This window comes from Podarcis tiliguerta (genome assembly GCF_965153285.1).
Source record: "Podarcis tiliguerta genome assembly, chromosome: 11".
NCBI lineage: Eukaryota > Metazoa > Chordata > Lepidosauria > Squamata > Lacertidae > Podarcis > Podarcis tiliguerta.
In genome coordinates, this window is record NC_139544.1 from 17,814,626 (window position 1) to 17,838,479 (window position 23,854).

The 23,854-nt window shown below is 44.7% G+C and overlaps 1 protein-coding gene across 6 annotated transcripts in view; it reads right to left on the minus strand.

Moving 5' to 3' along the window:
* Nucleotides 1–23,854, minus strand: part of SNCAIP (synuclein alpha interacting protein) — a 121,030-nt gene that overhangs the window by 95,610 nt on the left and 1,566 nt on the right. Inside the window, exon 1 of one of the 6 annotated variants that reach the window (XM_083403834.1) lies at nucleotides 22,817–22,951. The exons of 4 other annotated variants lie outside the window; for them this stretch is intronic. The gene's annotated coding sequence lies outside the window, so the exon portion shown is untranslated. Of the gene's footprint in view, nucleotides 1–18,138; nucleotides 18,203–22,816; nucleotides 22,952–23,854 lie in introns of those variants that run through there. One more of the 6 variants, XM_083403835.1, reaches the window with a different exon arrangement.

Below are 23,854 nucleotides of genomic sequence, written 5' to 3' on the forward strand. Positions count from 1 at the left end.
AGCCCAGTCAGCAGCCAAATGAAGCCTCAAGCAGTGGTTCCCACAGCACAGCAACCCAGCAAAGGGGATGCAGCAAGGGAAACCACCGTCACCTCTCCGCTGGGAAGTGCTGAGCAAAGATGAGTCCCCAGGCAACGCGGCCGATTTGATCGGCAAGCTCCACCCCCCAGTCATTCTTAGACTCCTTATTGGGTGAGCAACGCAGCCAAGCAACACAGTTGGAGCCTCCCTCCTCCCTGGCTGGCAGGGAGGGAGGGAGAGGAGCTGCTTCCTTTGAAATCCAGGAAATTTAAGGGACATCATCAATAAGGGACAGCAGCGGGACATGGCGCTGGGATAAGGGACTTTCCCGCCAAATAAGGGACAGTTGGCAGCTATGGTGTGCAGGCATGGTCCCTATGTGTAGTGACCACATGTGTGGGCTGAATCTACTTATGTGTGTGGAGTGTGTCGGCATGTATGCATTGGCCACACCCACCACTGCCATATGGCCCTAAAAAAGTTCATTAGACGAAAAATGGTTCCCCACCCCAGTTTTAAAGCAGGCTGTGGGCCAGATTATACAGCTAGCACTTGTGTGCGTATTCCTCAACACTAGAGTAATAGATGACAGCAAGATCAGCTTATAATGCCCCTTAAATGTGAAGTACCCTGTTAATGTAAACAAGGTAATAAGATAACCCTGTGCAGCCTCTTAAATCAACTGTCAAAATAATTCCAGAGAGCTGTCACAGCAGGATAGTAATAGATAGTTAAGTCCCGATTATGTATGACCTCTTTTTTACAGTCTGCCTGATGAAAGCATGGCTCAATGACAAGGCGACACATATCTAACCTCTGTCCCTTGCAGCTATTTCCTCACCTACCAAAACATGAGAGCGATCCTGCTGGAATAATTTATTTTGACAAAAAGCTCTTGAGAAGAACTAAGGTCTATTTTGTTAGACGCTTATGCTATGATAAATTTGTTGGTTTACGGCGCCGCAGTTCACCAGGATGCTTTTGCTAAAAACCAGCTAACATGGCTATTCTTCTAGAATTTGTCACTATCTGCCATGTAAGTAAAATGTGGAGGAAGGGACCAGTGTTTCTTCTTATAAGGGGTCTGTGGCTTGTAGGGATTAAATATGCTGAATAAGAAACTTCAGTTCCTGGGGGTGGGGGTGGGGAGCTCCCTGTAATAATGTTCTTTACTAAGATTAGAGAAATCTACAGATTACATGTCAGTGTTCCGTAAACTTATCATTGCACTGCACAAATATTAAAAACAGGGGCAGAAAGAAGGATGCACGTTTAATATTATATTTACAGCATTTATGATAGAAAAGACTGTGCAAGTTTTTTGTCGTTATTTTAAAGAACTCCACCACATTCCCAGTGAATTATTCACGATAATTTGAAAATCTCCATCTTCAACAGTAAGCCAGTTTGGAAACATTTTGTTCATGGAAATGTGGCATTTATGAATTGCTTCTCAACAAAAATTACAGGGGCTCCAAGGCCAAATCCTCAAAAACAGTTGTGTGTGTGTGTGTGTGTGTGTGTGTGTGTGTGTCTGCTCTGACCTCAGCGCTGAAACCACTTGTAAGAAATCTCACAGGAGCTATTACTTATGAACTTTTATGACCATATATGTCTCTGCATATCTTACTTTATCGAAAGATATAATTGATGATTCACTTCACAATTCAGAGGAGACCAGTTACTGTCAAATAGCCTCATATCTAATTCAAAACAAAGCTAGTTATGAATTGAAAATAAAAAAACGACCATAAAGTTCCCAATTATTCTGCAATACTCTAGTACAGGGGTAGGCAAACTAAGGCCCAGGGTTTGGATCCGGCCCAATTGGCTTCTAAATCCGGCCCATAGACAGTCCGGGAATCAGCGTGTTTTTACATGAATAGAATGTGTCCTTTGATTTAAAATGCATCTCTGGGTTATTTGTGAGGAATAGGAATTCGTTCAGTTTTTTTCCTTCAAAATATAGTCTGCCCCCCCCCCCCAAGGTCTGAGAGACAGTGGACCGGCCCCCTGCTGAAAAAGTTTGCATACCCCTGCTCTAGTATGCCTGAGGCTGCATTATATTTAAGCTAGGGTTGCCATATCTCAAATAGTGAAAATATGGACGCAAATCCCGGCTATGTCCAGGGAATTCCTGACGTATGGAAAACATAATTTAAGCTTTCACACAACATAAAAGCCACTTCTGGAATTCTGCTGCAATATAGTACAAGTTTACTACTCATTTCCATGTTGTTTGCTTCCAGAAAAAAACCTGTTTCCAAATAATTTGGAAATGAGTGCTAGGTTGCATTGCACTGTTCAAAATTAGGCAGGTGCCAAGCGCGTTTTGCACTTAGCTTTCAACCACTTGCATCCACTGAGCCTAGGGCCTGCTGATTGGAAGGTCGGGGGTTTGAATCCCTGCGACGGGGTGAGCTCCCGTTGCTTGGTTCCAGCTCCTGCCAACCTAGCAGTTCGAAAGCACGTCAAAGTGCAAGTAGATAAATAGGTACCACTCCGGCAGGAAGGTACTTGGCAGGGGGTTGGACTCGATGACCCTTGTGGTCTCTTCCAACTCTATGATTCTATGATTCTATGATTCTATGATTAAACGGCGTTTCCGTGCACTGCTCTGGTTTCGGCAGAAGCGGCTTATTCATCCTGGCCACATGACCTGGAGAAACTGTCTGCGGACAAACGCCGGCTCCCTTGGCCAGTAAAGCGAGATGAGCTCTGCAACCCCTGAGTCATTCGTGACTGGACTTAACTGTCAGGGGTCCTTTACCTTTTTTTTTTTAACCCATAAAATTGCAAGGGTAAAGTGGCAAAGTTTGTGGTCGTATACTGACATACAATTCTTTTCTTCTGTTTTCATGCAGGAATCAGGGGGGAACAGAAGCACATCTGTGAGGAAAGGGTGAGGGAGCAGTTACATTGTCAAACATTTGTGCGAACGAAATTTGGTGCGATATGCTGGTGATTTGCTGGTGTAGCAGTCAAAAAGCTCCAATTCCAGAACGCAGCAGGTACTGCAGTGTGAAAGGAACTTTAGAAAAAGGAACAGAAGTGCTAGCAATATAATCAGGAAAGCTTAATGCAATATTTCCCAAACCCATAAACTTGCACTATGTTTCACTATAGAGACTGTGTAGCTACTTCCCACCTTTGAGCATCTTTCTAGGCTTTCTGCAGTGAACTGTAGCTATTAAAAATCCCCCTTTGGAGGGAATTGCATTGCTCTATCTGAGTAGCAATGACTGCCAAGTGCTCAGACAAAATGTGGATGAAATGTTAAGGCAATAGATAATGCAATGCATCCAGCATCACAAGTCAATTTCAGAAGTGTTGGCAGGCATGTGTGCAGAGGATTTTCCAAAGGTGGTCGTCATTGCTGACCCAACTCTGAATTAAGCCGAAGGAAATCCACCTATCGCTACCTCCGTTTCAAAAGTAGTTTGCCATGTGGCACAGGATGCTGATGCTTGAGGTGGGGAAAAAGCCACAAATCTGAAGCTCTCTTGGGTCCGCAGAACTAGTTTCACTGTTCTTTGGATCCCTGGCTTCTGTTTCCTGAAATTTGGTGCGTAGATCTTCTGTGTTATATTCCCCAGCTCAAATTAAATCATTGCCCATTAGAATTTCAGTTCTTTTGTAATCTCTCAGAGCATTGTGTAGTTACTTTCTTATTGTAAAACACTTTGAGATTAATGCCAGATGGTAGTCACTTTAATTTATTTAGCTTAATTGGTCTTAGACCGCTTGCCAACAAGAATATCCTGCGTTTAATATGAAGACACTCTTTCCTTCATATTATCCCTAATTATGAAAAAAGTAATAATGTGTGTTCCAACTGTTACAATGTCTCTCAAATTTTATCTGCTTAATGTTTAAAATGTGCAGCACTTCCTATCTCTTGTGTGTAAAACATTTTATATGTCATATCACGGAACCACAGAAGACTTGCGCACCAATAGAGCAAACAAACATATGCTCCCGCTTCAGGCATCGACCATGTGAAGGGGGCTCGTAGGATCATAAGGCAGCATAGTTGTGCAACTGGACCTGCCTCCAAGTTCTTTCTGTCCTCTCGTCCAAATATGGGAAGTAATAGTGCCACTGTATTCTGCTCTGGTCAGACCTCACCTGGAGTACTGTGTCCAGTTCTGGGCACCACAGTTCAAGAAGGACACTGACAAACTGGAACGTGTCCAGAGGAGAGCAACCAAAATGGTCAAAGGCCTGGAAACGATGCCTTATGAGGAACGGCTAAGGGAGCTGGGCATGTTTAGCCTGGAGAAGAGGAGGTTAAGGGGTGATATGATAGCCATGTTCAAATATATAAAAGGATGTCACATAGAGGAGGGAGAAAGGTTGTTTTCTGCTGCTCCAGAGAAGCGGACACGGAGCAATGGATCCAAACTACAAGAAAGAAGATTCCACCTAAACATTAGGAAGAACTTCCTGACAGTAAGAGCTGTTCAACAGTGGAATTTGCTGTCAAGGAGTGTGGTGGAGTCTCCTTCTTTGGAGGTCTTTAAGCAGAGGCTTGACAACCATATGTCAGGAGTGCTCTGATGGTGTTTCCTGCTTGGCAGGGGGTTGGACTCGATGGCCCTTGTGGTCTCTTCCAACTCTATGATTCTATGATTCTATGTCATTGGTGCAATAAATATGGACCTCCAAATGAACATGCTGGGAGAATCATCCAACAGTGGTTCCCAATTCAAGAGAAATCTGCATGCTTAGGCTTGCAGACATCTCTGTTCTCTCTACATGTAGGGTTGCCACCTTTGGTCAGGCAAAATAAGGGACAGGTCAGGCAAAATACAAGAACAGGGGCTTTTTTGGGGGGGGGGTCAATTGGATGTGTGTGTTAAAATTTACTTTACCCGGTGCAAAAAATGACTTCAAAGAAATGCATTTCAATGACAAACATGGTTTCCAGTGCTTTAGTCAATATGAAACAAAAAACCCCCCAAAAGCCCTATGGGGGGAGGGGAGCGCACTTTGAGAGTGTACTTAAAAGCACTGCCAGGTTGGAAATGAAACTATAATGCCCCTACATAAACCTCATTTTCCAAAATATATATCATAAGTACAACCAGAGAGCAAGAATTTGAGCCGACTCACCACCACCTTTGCATGGGAGGAATAATAATAATAATAATAATAATTTATTTATATCCTGCTCTCCCCAGCTGAAGCCAGGCTCAGAGCGACTAACAACAGTAAAAGTAACACAGCATTCCAAAATCAATTCATTCTAAAATCAATTCAGAATCAAATTAATGGCAACCATTGGGCTAGAGTTCTGTGAGGATTACCAGAGGAGGGGGTCAGACTGTGCCTTGGCCAAAGGCCTGGTGGAACAGCTCTGTCTTGCAGGCCCTGCGGAAAGACGTCAAGTCCCGCAGGGCCCTAGTCTCTTGTGACAGAGCATTCTACCAGTTTGGGGCCACAGCCGAAAAAGCCCTGGCTCTGGTTGAGGCCAGCCTAACCTCCCTGTGGTCCAGGACCTCCAAGATGTTTTTGTTTGAAGACCGTAAGGTCCTCCGTGGGACATACCAGGAGAGGAGGTCCCATAGGTATGAGGGTCCTAGGGCTTTAAAGGTTAAAACCAGCACCTTAAACCTGACCCTATGCTCCACTGGGAGCCAGAGCAGCTAGTATAGCACCAGGTGAATGTGATCCCGCGGCAAGGACCCCATAAGGAGTCTCGCCGCGGCATTCTGCACCCGCTGGAGTTTCTGGGTCGGTCTCAAGGGCAGCCCCACGTAGAGTGAGTTATGGGGGGCAAGTGCCCTGGCATTTTAGCTGCTATGCTGCACTCAGTGGTTTCTTTTTCTTCTGATATTGCTCTTTAGCCGGGTGTTCTTCCTCCTCAACACCTGTGCAAACTCTCCACCAGACCGGATGGCCTAGGCCTGTCCAAAGTGCAATGTGCTCTTGCCCACACCCGCCTCTGCCCATGCAAAAATGCTCTCCCCCCACCCACCCTCCGCTGGATGGACCAGGCCCGTGAGAACTGCCCCCTCACTCTCCGTGACCCAACCTCTGTCTGCAGAAACTCCCACTCAGGCTCTCGCTCTCTTCCTCAACCAGAGCCACCTTCTGCCCATGCATTTTTGAGGAGGAGTTTGAATACGTGAAAAAGGTGTCCCATTTGAAGTCTGACAGGACAGGGGACACCTTTCTCCCCCCCCCAAAAAAAGGGATGATCACGTTTTTTCCAGGAATGGGTGGCAACCCTGTCTACATGTGAACATCAGCACTATGGCAGAGGAGCTGTGCAAATTTGGGGATGGAACCAGGAGCAGGTCCTCACTGTCCTAGGAAGATGTTATGACACTTGGATATACAGTGGTACCTCAGGTTGCAGACGCTTCAGGTTACAGACTCCGCTAACCCAGAAGTAGTACCTTGGGTTAAGAACTTTGCTTCAGGATGAGAACAGAAATTGTACGATGGCAGTGCAGCGGCAGCGGGAGGCCTGGTTAGCTAAAGTGGTATCTCAGGTTAACAACAGTTTCAGGTTAAGAATGGACCTCCAGAACGAATTAAGTTCTTAACCCGAGGTACCACAGTATGTGCTTAGTATTGACAATATCTGAACAGAAGCAAGAAATGTACCGTATTTTTCGCTCTATAAGACGCACCAGACCACAAGACGCACCTAGTTTTTGGAGGAGGAAAACAAGAAAAAAAATATTCTGAATCTCAGAAGCCAGAACAGCAAGAGGGATCGCTGCACAGTGAAAGCAGCAATCCCTCTTGCTGTTTTGGCTTCTGGGATAGCTGTACAGCCTGCATTCGCTCCATAAGACGCACACACATTTCCCCTTACTTTTTAGGAGGGAAAAAGTGAGTCTTATAGAGCAAAAAATACGGTATGTGCTAAATCTGGGTGTAGCACTGCTTGCAGGATTTGGACCACATGTGTGTGCCATATGGAGAATCAAAGTTCTGGCATGGTTAATCATTTGTATGAGTCGGAGGGAATACTGCACCTGAGACCAGCCCTCCTCCATGAGAAGATGATTAGTACTGTACCATCAAAACTGAGAGTAGAGACCTGATTATTTAGCCAGTATCCACTCACAGATTGTGACAGACAATTCCACTGCTAAACAGATGGATCCTTGGATCAGAGTCATCATACCTGGCTTCCACCACTTCTCCTTTACAGAGTTAAATTATATCATCGCCATATCCTCTAATAGTACAGTCAGTGGCCCTGCGCCAATCAATTTGGATAATTCTGCTAAATCGCAACGTGTACAGAAGTACATTTCCTTCAGCACTGACCTCTCCAAAGATTAGTAAAATCACCCCCCATCAATCACCTCTTCCTGCCCCAACAATCGTTTTTGGTGACAAGGGAATCTGAGACACACCCATATTATCCTCAATTTGTTCATTTCCTAGTATTCAGGTATTTTAAAAAAATACAGTTTTGAACTCCTATCTTGGAACAAAACAGCAGTATGGGCCTTCAACGGCTGCAAAACTGTATTCGACTTCCCTCCTTTAAATCATGTGTTATTTCATAAAACTGCATGCTTTGGTGCATCTGAGTGCTTATTTTTGAAATTTATGCTAACAATTGTCACATAATATATTTGAAGAGCATATGGAGCATTTGCATAAATGCTCTCTTACACAAGCTTAGGCTTAGGAATGGAACTACGTTTCAACTTCCACTTGGTAAAACAGCACGATAGCATCATCATAAATGTTAATTAAAAATTGATGATGAAATTACTCACAGTCAGTACTGGAGGGAGGATCCAAAGAATCATACAACTAGGCCCTATACCCACAGAGTCTTTGAACTTGTGGCTCTTTCTATTTATTATTAAACAGTTATATCCCACCCTTCTGTTAAACAGTGCCCACGGTGACTAACAACAGTACAGTGGTACCTCGGGATATGAACGGGGTCCATTCCGGAGCCCCGTTCACATCCTGAATAGAATGTAAGATGTGACTGCGCATCTGCACGTGCGCGGGGTGCATTTTGTCGCTTCCATGCATGCGCGTGACGTCATTTTGACCGTCTGCACATGCGTGAGTGGCAAAAGCAGGAAGTAACATGCTCCGTTACTTCCGGGTCGCCGCGGAGCGCAACCCAAAAATACTTATCCTGCAGCATATTTATCCCGAGGTACGACTGTAAAGTCAAATTCCGAACTAAATACAGTGGTAATTCGGATTACATACGCTTCAGGTTACATACGCTTCAGGTTACAGACTCCGCTAACCAAGAAATAGTACCTCGGGTTAAGAACTTTGCTTCAGGATAAGAACAGAAATCGTGATCCGGCAGCACAGCAGGAGGCCCCATTAGCTAAAGTGGTGCTTCAGGTTAAGAACAGTTTCAGGTTAAGAACAGATCTCCAGAATGAATTAAGTACTTAACCCGAGGTACCACTGTACAGATAATCAAAACAACATAAAACCCCCAGGAGATAACACACAGCCTGTGCTTTCTTTTTGGGGGGACGCGGGTGGCGCTGTGGTTGAAACCACAGTGCTGCTTGGACTTGCTGATTGGAAGGTCGGTGGTTCAAGGCCCCGCGACGGGGTGAGCTCCCATTGTTCGGTCCCAGCTCCTGCCAACCTAGCAGTTCAAAAGCATGCCAGTGCAAGTAGATAAATAGGTACTGCTCCGGCGGGAAGGTAAACGGTGTTTCCGTGCGCTGCTCTGGCTTCACCAGAAGCGGCTTAGTCATGCTCGCCACATGACCCAGAAAAACTGTCTGTGGAAGTGGACAAACGCCGGCTCCCTTGGCCAGTAAAGCGAGATGAGCTTCACAACCCCAGAGTCGTTCGCGACTGGACTTAACTGTCAGGGGTCCCTTTACCTTTAGTGCTTTTTTCCTGGGGTTACGCAGGGGTACACATACCCCTAAACATCTTGTGAATCTTTGTACTTTTGTCCATTTACTATATTTATTTCCCCCAATTTGAACTATAAAATGGTTATTTTCTTGAGTCAAAATGAGAGTACCCCTAAATATATATTTATTTATTTTTAGAAAAAAAGCACTGCACAAGTAGATTCAGACTAGCATTTTCCCACAGCATGAGATCTGTGGGAAACAATAATATTTAAAGGCATAGCACACATCAGCTCTAAGGCTATCATGCTTTAAGCACAACATAAGATAAGCCCATCATAAAAACAGGTTGGCCTCATCTCTGGGCATAGTTCTCTGTGGATCATGTTGTGAAGTGACTAAAACACCAACTATCAAAAAAATCTTTCACAGAGTAGAATAAATTGCTAAACCATGCACACGACCTCCCAGCTCTGCAAGCTTAACCTTATAATCCACCTTTTAATGGCACATCATACCTACAACCTATTAATTAAAATATTTGACAGTTTTGGAACAATAATATGGCAAGATTATTAATCTTCCACGAACTTGTTCTCTTCTTCTGACAAATGTAAAATTCCTATATCGTAATTTGCATCTTAAAATATCTCCACATCCTTCTTGAGCTAACTTAGTATAATGTCCCTGAGAATTGGATGTCTTCAAATCCTGAATCTCAAAATTGTCTGGGGAGATAAGAGGCAGAAGACTGGTTGGAATTTAGCCTGTTAAGTTATCTTGAAGTAATGTGTTTAGGACCAGAGTCTCCTTCAAACTCAAATGGCTGTGTTGCTAATTTACCACTTACTTCAGCCGCTCCAGTCTCTCCAGTCTGTGTTCTTGTTCTGTGCTACATCCCTCTTCTTCAGAGAATTCAGATTGTCCTCCTAGCTGAGACCTGTTTCAGAGGAGTTTTTGGGCCTGCCTGCTCTCTTAGTCAATGCTGTGCTCTGTGGATTATTTCCCTCAGCTAGATCTAGCTTTTCCTCCCTTAGTGGCGCTGAGTCAACAGCAGCTTATCCCAGTCTCCGTTCCTGGTAATGCCACCCGGCTATTCCTGGCCTGGCCTTCACACATGCAAATGGCATATATATATATATATATATATATATAGTAATAATATGGAAAGAGTGAGGATAGCGACCACTTGAAAAGCTCTTGTTTTCCACTGGGAATCCTTCGTGCTTTGATGACTTCTGATTGCTCAACTCTCATTAATTCAAGTATATATTGTGGATACCAACAAAGATTCCACTGCACTGAGTTTATACTGTGCTTGAACTAGAGGGTTCCGTAATGCACATTTGCTTACATTTGGTCTAATCCTTCAACGTGATGCTGCCTACTCAAGCACTTTTGTGTGTGTTTTACAGCCTTGAGCCCTAATCGTAAAGAGATGTTAAGGCATATAAATCCCACTCATTCCACTGGAATGAGAGTTGCTGTTTCTAAACTTCTTGCTGCTGTTTTGTGTAGTGCAAATTGGAATAAGGGCATCAGCAGCACATATGCCTGGCACTTGTACCCTAAACCTGCTTATGAACATATGCCAAAATGAATGCAATTCATTTAAGGTTAGCTTAGTCACCCCAGTGACAGCACTGTGCAGTTATTTTTGTTTTGATCTGGCCTGTTTTGAAAGGTTAAAAAAAATGGGAAAGGCAACAATATTTCTATAAATTCCATTAGCACTTTCATCATGCTGACAAATTAATCTTGGACATCCAGAGCCACTCCAAAAGTAATTCTCACTGGGATCTCACTTTCATGTTACACTAGGTTTTTGAGTACGACTCTACCTTCTAAAAAAATGTGCCACTATTTGTGAAGACATGCTCCATTTTGTATGGAAAGTTTAATACTCTGAAATAGTATGACCTGCTTCAAAGCTCAAAAAGGGATCTGATGCACATGTGGGACTCTCAATAATGCTTCTCCGCTTATGGGAATATTGGGTTCATCTGTCCATAAGCATCAATTCGTCCCATTACAAGCTCCACCTCCTGAAACTTCCTTGTCTACACAAAGATGGAGGCGTCTAGTTTTTGTTTTCAACTGGCTGCCCTCCAAAAAACTGCACAGGCCCCACTGTGATAACAGAGCAGCTGGTTATTGGCTTCCAAGGTGGCCATCAACCCACTTGACTTACACGCTCCACTACAATGTCAGGGACTCATCTCAAGGTCAAGGTACCCCTGCCCATATGGGCCAGCCTTGACAGACTCTAGGGTTGTGCGCCCATCTCACTCAAGAGGCCGGGGGCCAGTGCTGTCCGGAGACACTTCCGGGTCACGTGGCCAGCGTGACATCGCTGCTCTGGCGAGCCAGAGCCGCACACGGAAACGCCGTTTACCTTCCCGCTAGTAAGTGCTCCCTATTTATCTACTTGCACCGGAAGTGCTTTCGAACTGCTAGGTTGGCAGGCGCTGGGACCGAACAACGGGAGCGCACCCCGCCGCGGGGATTCGAACCGCCGACCTTTCGATCGGCAAGCCCTAGGCGCTGAGGCTTTTACCCACAGTGCCACCCGCGTCCCCAGGGACTCATCTATACAGCTGCAAATAAAACGTTTTAAATGCGTTGTAAAGTGCAATATACAAATGTGACACTGGATGGCAACAGCGAGCTATGCAAAATTCAATGTATTTTTCAAAACTTTTTTTTAAAAAGCATTTTCACAGCTTTTCTTAAATATGTGTGTAGATTCCACCAAGGAAAGACCAGCTAATGGTTACAAAAGAAATGGGGGAGTCCTAGAGGTTGAGCACATGACTGAAAAAAATAACCATAGCATTAAAAGGTAAAGGTAAAGGTACCCCTGACCATTAGGTGCAGTCGTGACCGACTATGGGGTTGCGGTGCTCATCTCGCTTTACTGGCCGAGGGAGCCGGTGTACAGCTTCCGGGTCATGTGGCCAGCATGACTAAGCCGCTTCTGGCGAACCAGAGCAGCGCACAGAAACGCCGTTTACCTTCCCGCCAGAGCGATACCTATTTACACTGATAATACACCCTAAGCCTCAAATCCTATACAAACTTTTCCAGCAGGGAGCCAGTCCACTGTCCCTTAGACCTGGGGGGGGGGCAGACTATATTTATTTTGGGGGGGGAATCAACAAATTCCTATGCCCCACAAATTACCCAGAGATGCATTTTAAATAAAAGCACACATTCTACTCATGTAAAAACACGCTGATTCCCGGACCATCTGCAGGCCAGATTTAGAAGGTGAATGGGCCGGATCTGGCCCCCAGGCCTTAGTTTGCCTACTTATGCTATACACACTGTCAAGAGATTGCAGCACAAATCACACGCAGTAGAGAGGTGTGACATGAGAGGTGCAGACTCAAGAAGAGGAAGTCGGCAGAATAAAAGGGAAACTGCTGGCACAGGTTGTGCACAAAGGGTCTGGGAGTCTGGAGCTGTGGAAGATAGAAGATAGGGAGAGGAGGTAATGAAAACAGCTGTAGCATAAAGGAGATGGTGGCTTGAAGCGGGCAAAAGACAGAGAACAGGATCTGAGGCTTGCAAGCCTGGTGGTGAACTATGCAAGGTGCAGGAGAGGGAAAACTATGTTCAAGAGAAAGCATTACAAACACAGGATCCAGTGATGAAAAGAGTACACAAACTTTCCGAGTAAGAGACTCACCAGCGAATGGAGACGCACTCTAGGTCTCTGAAAAACTTAGGGACCTTGGGTGGAGACAGGGAACTTTTCATACACATATTTATTAGGAATAAGTCCTGTTGAATTCCTTCTGAATATGCATGTACAGAATTGTGATGTAAAAATTTCAAAATATTTTAACCCTAAATGTTAAGAGTGTGGTTGTCTTTTTAAAAAAGAACAAAACAGAACTGTGTTTCGGTCCATGAATTTTAAATGTCCATGTAATTCACTTGAGTTCCATTTATAAAGCAGTAGAACCCTTATTGTTCCACAGATGCCAGAAGCCCAGCATGCATACAAAAACAACAGATTTACATGCGTGCTTTGGGGGATACAACTGGTAAACTGACAATTCTTTTTTTCATTGTTTGAAATTAAAAACTGCCAAGTGCAATATAAAAATTGTCATCGTGCTCTTCACACTACGCTCAAAGGAATATTCAAAACAACTTGTTACTATTGTCATCAAAGCAAGAAAACAGTATGTTTTGTACACCACAAGAATATCTGTAGCAAACCCATGATGGGCTAAATACAAAGTGATTGGCTTTGGGTAATTTTAGCCATATGTTGTTGGAAATGTAACTGGTGTGAGGGTGAAATCACAATGAGCTACTTTTGAGAGGTGAGCAACTTGATAAATGACCAGCAAACATTCTATTGTTTGTTCTTCTCTGTTACATTAGGTTTTTTTGTAATTCTAAATCAGAAGTATATGTTATGCATAGACTCTTGTGAACCATCCTGAGATCTTCGAATGAAAGGCAATATACACATTTAATTTAATAATAATGCATAGGTTTACACCCAACTAAGTTGGATTTGGGGATGCGGGTGGCGCTGTGGGTAAAACCTCAGCGCCTAGGGCTTGCCAATCGCATGGTCGGCGGTTCGAATCCCCGCGGCGGGGTGAGCTCCCGTCTTTGGTCCCAGCTCCTGCCCACCTAGCAGTTCGAAAGCACTCTTAAGTGCAAGTAGATAAATAGGTACCGCTTTCTAACGGGAAGGTAAACGGCGTTTCCGTGTGCTGCGCTGGTGCCGGCTCGCCAGAGCAGCTTCGTCATGCTGGCCACGTGACCCGGAAGTGTCTCCGGACAGCGCTGGCCCCCGGCCTCTTAAGTGAGATGGGCGCACAACCCTAGAGTCTGTCAAGACTGGCCCGTACGGGCAGGGGTACCTTTACCTTAAGTTGGATTTGGAGTTGACCTATTGAAATCAATGGGCTTGCAGTACTCAAGTGCACTAGTTATAATGGGCCTCCATAGAAGGACTCATATTACATTTCCCCCATGATGTATAGCTGTCAGTAAATGAGCTGCTCATGTTAATTTATTCAACAATTTGATTCTGTTCTTAGCTTCCAGTCTTCTATGTACAGTGGTACCTCTAGTTGCGGACTTAATCCGTTTCATGGGTGCCATTCGCACCCTGAAAAGTCCGCAACTAGAGTGCCTCTTCTGCGCTTGTGCACGGTGCGATAGAGCACTTCTGCGCTTGCACAGAGTGTGCAGATCACTTCTGCGCATGCAGCGAACCCGGAAGTAAACACTTCTGGGTTTGCCGCATCCGTAAGCTGAAAGTCTGTAAGAAGAGTGGAACGCAACACGAGGTATGACTGTACTGTGGAGGAACCAGTTCTATGTTAATATTCTTCGCACTCTGACAAAGGGATTGTCAATATTGCCAAATATTAACAACCATAATACCAAAAAAGGTGTAATAGTGCATTAGTCTGGAAGGTATGAAGGTAGGAAACTGCAAGATATGAAGATAGGAATCATTTCTTCATCCAAAAATGATTGCTTTTTCTATGCATGTGTGGCATGCATCTCAGACACATGCATTTAACCCAACATGGAGCCAAATGCACAGGTCTAGAACTTGAGATCCCGCTATATGGAGAAGTAGCCTTAAGAACAAAGGTATGCAGAATAGACACAACTTGGTCCTTTGTCCTTGATTAGAGGCACCACTTCCGGGCTGACTTCACTGTAAGCATCAGCTCTGACCCCCTTTTCAAACTTTGGAGTGGGCTGGAGTGAAGTCTGCTCAGTCAAGGTCCACTTCTCTGGCCCTGCCCCCCAGGCTGCTGCAGATTGGACAATTTGAAATTAGGTTTGGCAGGAACCCAGAAGACATCATGGCGGCCAAGGAGGTGGGTGTAGGGATCAGATGGGATTACCATGAGGAATTATAAAATATACATCAAGCCGCAATGGCCAGCAGAGCGGCGGGGCTTCAGGAGGGTGGAGGGCCACGTGCCGGGCTGCAAACCTCGCCCACCACCAGACCTGGTGAGGGGGCATTGTGGAAACATGGTACAGTGGTACCTCGGGTTACATATGCTTCAGGTTACATACACTTCAGGTTACAGACTCCGCTAACCCAGAAATAGAGCTTCAGGTTAAGAACTTTGCTTCAGGATGAGAACAGAAATCGTGCTCTGGCGGCGCGGCAGCAGCAGCAGGCCCCATTAGCTAAAGTGGTGCTTCAGGTTAAGAACAGTTTCAGGTTAAGAACGGACCTCCGGAACAAATTAAGTACTTAACCCGAGGTACCACTGTAATACATTTTACAAACACCATGCTTGCATGCATGTCCACCAGAAAATCGCACCTAAATATGTTCCTCCTGTATTCAGGGGTGTATGTTAAAACACAGAGCCTAGGACTTGCCGATCAGAAGGTCGGTGGTTCGAACCCCCGCGACGGGGTGAGCTCTTGTTGCTCGGTCCCTGTTCCTGCCAACCTAGCAGTTTGAAAGCACATCAAAATGCAAGTAGATAAATAGGCGGGAAGGTACACGGCGTTTCCGTGCGCTGCTCTGGTTTGCCAGAAGCAGCTTAGTCATGCTGGCCACATGACCCGGAAGCTGTACGCCGGCTCCCTCGGCCAATAAAGCAAGATGAGCGCCGCAACCCCAGAGTCGGTCACGACTGGGTCAGGAGTCAGGGGTCCCTTTACCTTTTATGTTCCTCCTGTATTCAGGGGTGTATGTCGTGCTAAGGGAGGGGCAGTACCTCTGGTAGGGCAGTACCTCTGGCATGCAGATTGAAGACCAGTTCTGCAAGGAACTAGACCAGGCTGTCAGAACGGTTCCAGCCTGAAAACATCTATTACTGCTGAAAGACTCCAGTGCCAGAGTTGGGGACGATCATCACACATGGAGCAACTACAGGGGCCACTTTGGTACCGGAAAACGACGTCACACAAGTAGTTCTCAACAGATTACAGCCCCTTGCTGACAGTGCTTATCCCAAGTCACAATGTGGCAAACACATCTGCAAAAATGTCTGTAAACATGAAGGCTGGCAAAATTAACCCTGCCCTGTGGGAATCCCTTGCAGATGACCGCAGTGCCTGGAGGCAGACTGTCAGGTCGTGTATCCACAGCAGGGACCTGAGGATAAAGGACCGCTGGGAGGAGTGCAGAGAGAAGAAACTCCATAGTGCACCTGTAGCAATGAAACAGGACGCCACCATTTGCCCCAGCTGCAATCAAACATGTCTCTCCTGTATTGGTCTCTACAGCCACAGCAGGTGCTGTAACTCTCCAATGGTTTGACTTTATCACCAATGGCACACTCTTCCATTGTCTCTCAAGGCAGACGGATTCAGGCTTCACTGTGTGGAAGAATTCAAAACATCTGAATTGGCCTAAGTCCCTTTCCTTTCCATGGAAGAGTTATGCACATACTTTTCTTTCAGTGGAATCAATGGGACTTAAGACTGATTAACTCTGGCTGGATTATGCCCTTGGATTTTTACTCCTAATATGGCTGAAACCCAAGAATTTCAGCATAATTATCTTGCATAAGATATAGTTAGATAAAAGCTGGAAAACCTGGCTCTTTCTAAAATGTTATTAAAACAATTAATCAACAATTCCAAGCCAAAGTGAACATCAAAGAGCTAGACTCCGACCAACCCTAACACAGAACTTACACACATAGAAATTAAGATAATGATTCCAAAGCAGATTCATTTTGTCTTCATGACTGTCACCTGATGGGCATTAATTTCATTCTGGGAATAATTGGTCATGGGAGATAAACTAAATCACAGCCATGGATGAGTGGATGTCTGCCTTGCCCCTTCCCATTCCTAGTGAAAGAGTGTAAGAGCTTTCTCCAAGAACAGAGAATGAATATCACACACCCAAAGGATATCAGTTTATTCAACCTTAGGGTGTATCTAAGCAAGCCATTTTTCATGCAATCTGCTGCTGGTATTTGTACAAGGAGCGGGTGCAGTTTGCAACACAACTCCAGTTTTTTTCTCCCAAGCAAGAGCCTGCATCTCATTAAAAAGATGTAAGCTTTCACACTATTGGGTTTTAAGATAAATTTTTATTCCTCCTGGCTATTGGTTTGTCCCTCTTCTTTTGACCAATGGAATCTTATTTTCTTATTATACACATATAGGATTTATGCCATTTTACCCACGTACCTATTCACCTTGTTACTTTGTTTTGTTTGACTACCACTAACTCAGTTAATATAGTGTTTAACTATTTCTTATGAAAGACAGATTAGCACATTACATTAGCATCTTACAGCTTTTTCTTTTGTCAAGCAAATTGCTTATTCATGATAGCAGGGTGATGTGTAAGCCAGGAGCCTTTAGAATTCCATTGCAGTCACTTTCCTGATTATGGAAACTTGCGAGTGCCTTTGTTATCCAGAAGTTGTTGCTGCCAGGGGACTGCATGTTTTGATATCACATATTTACACTTCAAACACAGTTAGGTCACTTAGGATGTAAATCCTACACACAGTGGAGGGTGTGTGTGTACAAAATAAGGGCCCCAAAAGTAATATATTAGCTCTCACTTATGGCCTTGAGAACAGATTCATTTACCCATCAACTGCTGATGGAGAAAAGCTAACTGAAAAGGGCTCTTATGTGTGGTTATCAACACTTTGCATGTTAAACAATGGGTGGCTAGTTCACACTAAAACAAGTAGAGACATCACCTTGCTGACAAAGGTCCGTATAGTTAAAGCTATGGTTTTCCCAGTAGTGATGTATGGAAGTGAGAGCTGGACCATAAAGAAGGCTGATCGTCGAAGAATTGATGCTTTTGAATTATGGTGCTGGAGGAGACTCTTGAGAGTCCCTTGGACTGCAAGAAGATCAAACCTATCCATTCTGAAAGAAATCAGCTTGAGTGCTCACTGGAAGGACAGATCCTGAAGCTTAGGCTCCAATACTTTGGCCAAATCATGAGAAGAGAAGACTCCCTGGAAAAGACCCTGATGTTGGGAAAGATTGAGGGCACAAGGAGAAGGGGACGACAGAGGGCGAGATGGTTGGACAGTGTTCTCGAAGCTACCAGCATGAGTTTGACCAAACTGCGGGAGGCTGTGGAAGACAGAAGTGCCTGGCGTGCTCTGGTCCATGGGGTCACGAAGAGTCGGACACGACTAAACAACTAAACAACAACAGTTCACACTCACCTGAAGGATGAAAAAAGGCTATAAAGCCCAACTGGAATAAGAGTTAGAAGGAGGAGAATTTGAATTCAGCTTAAGAGTGCTTAGCTGATTCCTAACCACTCCACCTCTATACACAGTCGTGCCTTGGTTGTTGAACTCCTTGCGACTCAAACGTTTTGGCTCCCGAATGCCATAAACCCTGAAGTTAGTGTTCTGGTTTGTGAAAGTTCTTTGGAACCCAAACAGCCAACATGCCTTCAACTTCCGATTGAGTGCAGGAAGCTCCTGCAGCCAATCAGAAGCTGTGGGTTGGTTTTTGAATGTTTTTTGAAGTCAAACGGACTTTTGGAATGGATTCCGTTCAAGAACCAAGGTACAACTGTTTCTGGAAATAAGACTCCTCCAAATAAAACTTAATACCACAAGCAGCCAAGGAATTTCTGATTGTATCTACCTTTCTTTTAAATCAGAACCAGTGAAGGTACTGTGTGAGTGTCTGGAAGCAGTTGGAGGATGGATGGCAGCTAACAGTTTGAGGTTGAATTCTGACAAGACAGAAGTACTTTTTTTGGGGGGGAGTAGGGTGCAGGCTGGTATGGCAGACTCCCTGGTCCTGAATGGAGTAATTGTGCCCCTGAAGGACCAGGTGTGCAGCCTGAGAGTCATTTTGGACTCGCAGCTGTTCATGGAGGCACAGGTTAATTCTGTGTCCAGGGCAGCTGTCCACCAGCTCCATCTGGTACTTAGGCTGAGACCTTAACTGCCCGTGGACTGTCTCGCCAGAGTGGTGCATGCTCTAGTTATCTCCTGCTTGGACTACTGCAAGGTGCTCTATGTGGGGCTACCTTTGAAGGTGACCTGGAAACTACAACTAATCCAGAATGCAGCAGCGAGACTGGTGACTGCGAGTGGCCGCCGAGACCATATAACACTGGTCCTGAAAGACCTACATTGGCTCCCAGTACGTTTCCAAGCACAATTCAAAGTGTTGGTGTTGACCTTTCAAGCCCTAAAGGGCCTTGACCCAGTATACCTGAAGGAGTGTCTCCACCCCCATCATTCAGCCTGGACACTGAGGTCCAGCTCCGAGGACCTTCTAGAGGTTCCCTCACTGCAAGAAGTGAGGTTACAGAAAACCAGGCAAGGGGGCCTTCTCGGTAGTGGCGCCCACCCTGTGGAACGCCCTCCCATCAGATGTCAAGGAAATAAACAACTATCTGACTTTTAGAAGACATCTGAAGGCAACCCTGTTTAGGGAAGTTTTTAATGTTTGATTCAATTTTTAATATTCTGCTGGGAGCTGCCCATAGTGGCTGGGGAAACACAGCCAGATGGGTGGGGTATAAATAAATAAATAAATAAAATCTGTTTCCTATTCTACATATGCAATCTGCACAATTTTCCTTGTAATTATCAGGGTCTATGAATTTTGGTTGGCCTTGGTTTGCCATCAGTGCTGCCTGTTTCCCAAGGGGAAAGGTGAGGCCTTGACTGTGACATGTCACTGACATTGGGGCCAGCCCTTGCAAGCCCCTTCAAAGCCTAGCACAACTGAGGCAGCAAGGCCCATCTTTCTCCAGAGATTTGGGTGGTTTCCTGTTGTGTTGAACCTCAGAAAGGTTCTGAAAATAAAATAGCAAGGCATCTCATAGTTTCCCAAGCCTTTTTGAAGTCCAGGCTAGATCAAGGAAAAGCCCCACCCTTCTGCTGGCTTTGGGAAAGGGCTGGGGCTCTTGCAAAACTACAAGATGTGAATTGGCAGGCATATTTGTGGCTCTATGATAAAAGTGCTTTTGCTGATAGTGCTAAGGAGTATTTGCATTTTTTGAACAGTCAGTACATTCTATCTTACACCAGGAAATAAGGTATTTCCTTCAGATAAAACATTTGTTGTTGGAATGTACTGTAGATGCAAGAAAAGTATGTATACCCTACTGGATATATCTTTATTAACAAGACTGGACACACATGTCTTAATTACTTGATGGTTTGCCATGCCAAGCCTGAAATATTTCAATCATTTCTATTTTTGGTTTTAATATTATTTTTGAGTACTGCATGTACCTTGCTGTGCAATTCATGTGATTTTTTTAGATAGTGCAAGCATGTCATTCCATGTGCACTATTAAACTGTATAACTCAGGCCTTGTTTTTCTATAGTGGCTCTGTGGAAGTTGCTTGAGTGCTTCTGAGTGGCAATGGATTAAGTCAGCCGACGTAGGATGTGTAAGAGTCACAATATTATTTAAGTAACACCGATCACAGAGTTTCCATGCAATCTAGGAAAGATTGGCACAGAATGTGGAGTGAGTTGATAGGTTGTTCGATGTGGTACAAGTTTTTCATGTATTAGCTACCACCTGGACTACATGATCTGCATTTAGGGCAGTGTCAATATGTTGGGCAGATTTGTGTGTGTGTGTGTGTGTGTGTCTTTCCCAATCTAAAAATAGCATCCTGTTGTTGCTAAATTGTAATGTAATGGTTAAAGCAGGGGTAGGCAACCTAAGGGCCGTGGGCCGGATGCGGCCCAATCGCCTTCTCAATCTGGCCCGCAGATGGTCCGGGAATCAGCATGTTTTTACATGAGTAGAATGTGTCCTTTTATTTAAAATGCATCTCTGGGCTATTTGTGGGGCTTGCCTGGTGTTTTTACATGAGTAGAATGTGTACTTTTATTTAAAATGCATCTCTGGGTTATTTGTGGGGAATAGGATTTCGTTAATCCCCCCCCCCATGAACCCTGGCCCACCACATGGTCTGAGGGACGGTGGACCAGCCCACGGCTGAAAAAGGTTGCTGACCCCTGGGTTAAAGCATAGCTGGGGCACCTTCATAGTGACCACATGGAGATGCCATAAGTCATGTTCATTAAATAATTCACACTATTCCTTGTTAAACCTGTATCTTGTTTTCTTCCAAGAAGCTCAGCATGTTGTTTAATAATAATACATAACCCTAAGACTAAGAAATAACCCTTAAGCTCACATTCAGCACTATGGTCACTTTCAGCAAGCCAGGGAATCAACAGGTGGTGGAACAAGTTAGGATTGTGCCCCCACCCTGACCGCCTCACAATTTTGGTAAGACATAGATGTGTTGCATAGACATCCACTAGCTCCCCAGCAGGTGGATCATTGATGTTTATAGGAAGAGAAAGGGGGAAGGTGGCAGGGATGCCAGCATGGTGTAAACTCACCAGCAGAGCCAACCTGGTTCTCTTAATGGTGTTTTCATTGCACCAACCACCCTACCACTTTGCTTGTCTTCCTGCTAGCAAGCAACAGAAACCCGCCTTCCAGGAAGCTAAGGTTGCAGTTCTGCCCCATCCAGCAAGCTGCTTCTGTAGGAATTTTGTTGTTCAAAATCAGGAGTAAAGGTTGAGGGTGGTATCCAACTAAACAGTTCTGCTAGTGCAAGCACTTTTGGCTGCACAATGAAACTTTCCCTCCCTCTTCCCTCCCTGCTCATCTCCACATCAATCTGCTCCAGAGGTTGGGGGAACCCTCAGAATCTATTTAGGAAGCATGAGGGGGCACCCAGGGAGAGGAGAGGAAGAGGGCAGCCAAAAATGTTTTCACAAGAAGAACTGTTTAACTGGGCGAACACATAAAACCTGATGTGCAGAAATGCAGTGTGGAACTTGCATCAAAAACATTGCATCACAATGGCTGGAACAGATGACCCTCAGCAATCCTCCCAACTCTATGAGTATGTGATTCTATCACCATAGAGTCCAGGAGTGAGAAAGGTCAACACCCTACACTTGACTGTGGCTTTATCCAGTTTGCTAAACTTTGAGTTTCCCAAACTTGGGTCTCCAGCTGTTTTTGGATTACAACTCCCACCCGCCCTAGCTAGCAGGAACAGTGTCAAGGATAATGGGAATTGTAGTCCAAAAACAGCTGGAGATCCAAGTTTGGGAAACTTTGGTTTAGGGCTATAGTAACTTGTCAATTTGATTATGAAGGATTGTCATACTAGATTGGATTTGTACATCATGTAGCCCAGTACCCTGTACTACGAAAAGCTTCCCTACAGCCAACAGCTACTGAACATTAGCCTGACAAGAGTGTGCTGCTAGCAGAAGAACAAAATAAACACATCTAATCAGTGGCGTAGCGTGGGTTGTCAGCACCCGGGGCAAGGCAAGTAATTTGCGCCCCCCCCCCCGCTGCACTGTCCCTCCCCCAGATAGTCCCTCGCTCTCCCTCCGCACCGCACCACACGCCTGGCACCCTCCCCTCCACAGTGGGCGGCGACCCGGCGGCTCGGATCGGATTCGCACAGCCAGCACTGCAGTGAGAGAGAGTGAGTGAGCCAGGTAGGGGCAGAGAGCTGCGAGTGCGAGCGCCCCCCCCAGATGTTGCGCCCAGTGCGGCCGGCCCCCCCTGCACCCCCCACGCTACGCCACTGCATCTAATATCAGTGATGAAACATGATACATATCAGTACTTCATGATTCGAGCAGTAATTCTGTATATAACCAAACTAGGTAACTCATGTAAGTGAAGCATGCTGCATGCTAGACTGGAGGAAGGCAAGAAAGCCCCTCAGATTTGTCTAAAAACTCTTGATTCCAAAAACAGTAATAATTCAGACCCTGAAAACTCCATCCAAAGCAAGCACTAAACTCTTTATACTCAAATTCAGACTCTTCCAATCAGGATTAATTAGGAATAGTTATCTTCTTTGGCTCTGTGATGATGATAACAAATGCAGATCAGATTACTTCTCAACTATAGGATCAAATATAACCTGAAAGACCAAGGTCTCTTTAAGTATGACGGGAGGGTGGAAGTGTATAAAATGACAACTAACCTGCTGAACACATCCAATTTCTGTTCTAAATGGCATAAAGGTGTCATTTTGCTTCCTGACATTTGAGAATTCACTGCTGACTCCTTAATGTGTAGGACTTTTCACTCCAGTGGAAACAGGAGCAGAAATACACAAAGTTCCTATGTAGATTACAAGTCATAGATTGAACTGGAATCTAAAAAGTAGTGCTTCACTGAGATATAGCTGCAAACCTGTACTCTCTGTTACACACACTGTCTCACAGAAGTCAATAAGGAACTAGGCACCAGACTATAACTTAGATTTTCCACCAATATATTGTTACAAGTAATGACAACAGGAAATCTATTTCCAAGTCTCTTTTTAATTCTGAGATGTGCAAGCTGAATTCATGCATCATGTAAAGTCATTTTCCCATAAGGGATGCCTGGCTCAGAACAGAAAGATACTTGCTAGGCTTCATATTTCATAGAGAAATTGAAATGAAATGAATTTTGCAGTGGCACTTTACATCTGACATCATGCATGTGGTTAATTTTTTTTTTTACTAATAAAGCCATCCATATCCAGTCCAGATCTCTTTAAGAAAAATGCTACACTGGGCTTTTATTCTTTAGAAACCTGAACACTCCTATTCTTAAGGATACCTGTCAACCACATGCTGATTAGGTCCTTGTTGCTCACTTCAGAAACCCAGCAAGCAGAAAACGACATCAGGACAACGGCACCCCCCCCCCTCACCAGCTACCCTCATGCAAGCAAAACGCACAACAGGAAAAACCAATTATATCTGAGGGTTTTGCCGAAGTAACATTGGAAATTGTCAACAATGGTTATTTCTGAAGGCTCCCTCTTCGCTGCACACAAGAGTTCAGCAGAGAATGCTCGCATTTCCTGTGGAAACTAGTTTTGCTGCTCTTGCCGGTGACATGCCACCGATGCTTTTCCTTTATATGATTTTTTTAAAGGCAAAAAGCAAAATAAAACATGGCATTTTTACAACGGCCACAATGAAATGTTTGCCCCGCTCACCACCTTGCAGACATTTTTTTTTAAAAA